The sequence below is a fragment of the Anneissia japonica genome, unplaced genomic scaffold (genome assembly GCF_011630105.1).
Source record: "Anneissia japonica isolate Jap-2015-1 unplaced genomic scaffold, ASM1163010v1 scaffold1946_len758022_cov188, whole genome shotgun sequence".
NCBI classification, from domain to species: Eukaryota; Metazoa; Echinodermata; class Crinoidea; order Comatulida; family Comatulidae; genus Anneissia; species Anneissia japonica.
Genome location: NW_022694730.1, coordinates 744,807 through 747,430, shown reverse-complemented (window position 1 = coordinate 747,430; position 2,624 = coordinate 744,807). Strand labels below are relative to the sequence as shown.

Genomic DNA, 2,624 nt, shown 5'->3' with positions numbered 1-2,624 from the left:
AAAGTACAGGTCGTTTCTACCCAGTCTGAATCAATTCCCCGACATAAATGAACGTCAGGCCGTAACCCGGAAGAGTGTGAGAAATACCTTAGGATTATCAGCGTGCACATGTTTCCACCAATTGTTAACTTCAGCTGGCTTGGGCAAGGCAGATTCACCCTCTCCTATAACCAGTAGTAACTGCTCAGTTTTTACGAGATCGCGAAGCTCTTTTACACCATCCAATAACGTCCGGTGACCGAGTTCACGAGTAGCCATTCTTGATATTTGGAGAGTGCAAACAGTCGGATCGAGGAATGAAAATACTGTAGCCACGTCAACTTAAAATTTGCCAGTCAATGAACTGTTATATTTAACTTGTGTGCAACATGCTAATCGATATTAATAGCAATTGTAAGTACCCGAATAATATCTGTTTACATGCGGGTATTTCCAAGGGAAAGTCCCCATTACGTAATGCACCGAAAAAACAAGTGTATCGTAGTATTGCGCAGTGCGCAATGAGATGAACCTGTTATAGTATTTTACGGACATCCAAAGATAATCCAATTGTTCATCAATTGATTACGATTTATTGTATCATTGTGCATATCGAGTTTCTGTACCAACCACCAGAGTGTTAGGCCTACTGTACCAGGCTGTAAAGTGAGTTACAAAATTAACTTCATTTTCATAGGCATTTAAGCAATCAAGTAAACCAACGTAAGTACCTACAATAGCCTACGTTTAGTAATTCGAAGGGTAAGGAGGGGACATGCGAGGTTAGAGAGCACAGCCAGCTAGCTATCTAGCCAGTATATAATATCAGTGACTCGCTACTATTACCATGGTACAGACTCCATCTTTTGGCTCTTGCTACTGCAATGATCAGGAGAAACTTTACTTTAATAATCACTTCGTTCTTATTCACATCCGGTTAATTGTTGTAAAAGAAAACTGCCGATTAGAGTGGTTTTATACAGTTCATTAGTCACCTTTTGTATAATCATCTAAACTAATTCCTCCATGGTATAGTGGCTAAGTGTAATCTCCATGGAAGTTTTAATGAAAGAACAGCTAAAAGAAATTATCAAGGAGTTGCACCAGGTATAATTTCAATATAACTTTATCATATTTTTACAAAGGAGGTCTACATGGAGACGGTTTGTTTTCTTTAATTTAGCCTCATATGAATACAGCTATATGACATAGTTACCAACCTGAAATAATTGAAATACTTGATTTTTGAAACGCAGGCCAGCGGCCAGCAGAGCCCCTGCCGGGGTCCTGAGTCGGGGCCCCGGTGGGGGTTCTGGGGAGATACCCCTGGGCGTTTCTGACAATCTGAGCATTTTTAAGCTGTTTTTCGGGAGTGTTTATTGAAAGTATCTGGTACATAAACAAAAATATTTTTAATAAAGCCACATACAATTCCAGTTTCAATGTATGTTTAATTTGAGCATCCAAAATATGTACACAAACATTCATTACTCAAACAAACAAAAAATGAATAGGCTGCGGTGGTGAACCTTTCCTAACATTTGACACTCTTTCTACCCCTAATGTTATACTCCTATACCCCTGATTCTTAATTAATTTGTTTAAAGGGCCAACATTTATTTTGAGTTGGGCTCACGAGCAAAAGATAATATCTGAGTACCAGTAATTAAGCAAGTCTTTATAATGTTTTTGGTAATTTCAAATTCTACTTTTTATTACAATATATGGTAACAAATTCTGTAACTTAAAGAATACATACATAATTATCAATATTCTGTTCACATCCTAGTTGGTTAAACAATAAGAAATTGCATATGGTGTATAATAAACGTTAGTAACATAAACATTAAAAATATATATAATACACATACTTTATAAAACATAAATTGTCCTAATGTTCTGATAGATAAACAAATTAAATAACATTAATTAAATGAAATATATTTAATGATATAGGCATATTTGCTACCATCAACCGTAACACATAATTTGAAATAAAAGTAGGTGTATCGTAGAAGAGAATCACTAATGAGTATTGACCTCAAAAGTACTGTAGAAGTACAGAAATAATACTTCTGCTACTTGCTGGAGTGTTTTTTGTTGATGCAGAGAAATATGGGTATATAGAACGACTAGAAAATAGGTGTGATATTGAAATTCCAAAAGAGGAAACATGTTATAAAGATATCCTGTTTTCTTTCCTCTATTTCTTATGTAAACCCGGATTTAAACTTTCAAAACATTTCTCCAATGTGTATATAGGCTTCACCAGTACTGTATTGCGAATAATGCTTTTGTATCATCGGCACACCTTTTTAGTGTAACCTTACAACGACTAGACAATAATTAATTGATATAGCGAAAACACAAAATAAAAATTTAAAAAAAAATATGTTCTCTCTCTTATAAAGTATAATGAAAATAACCAGATGGATAACATTCAATAGGAAAACTAGAAAGAACAATGCATCGAAAAAATGGGGGGAAATAGCCTGGGGAATAAATCTCTAGGTAGAAAAAAATCTGTGGGGAAAATTAACAGGTGGCAAGTGGCCAAGGCCATAGTGCTATATTCTGTAAAGTAAAGCCTCAAACAACCTCGATTTTTAGTCTACTAAGTTTAAAAATCTTCCCAGGCTTTTCCA

General features: G+C 35.2%; 1 protein-coding gene across 3 annotated transcripts in view; it reads left to right on the top strand.

Annotated features, from left to right (window-relative positions):
* The first annotated feature begins 257 nt into the window (after positions 1-257).
* LOC117101221 overlaps positions 258-2,624 on the top strand; it is a 15,086-nt gene continuing 12,719 nt past the window's right edge. The window contains exon 1 of one of the 3 annotated variants that reach the window (XM_033241135.1): positions 258-393. The gene's annotated coding sequence lies outside the window, so the exon portion shown is untranslated. Of the gene's footprint in view, positions 394-452; positions 703-2,624 lie in introns of those variants that run through there. The other 2 variants (XM_033241136.1, XM_033241134.1) reach the window with 2 other exon arrangements.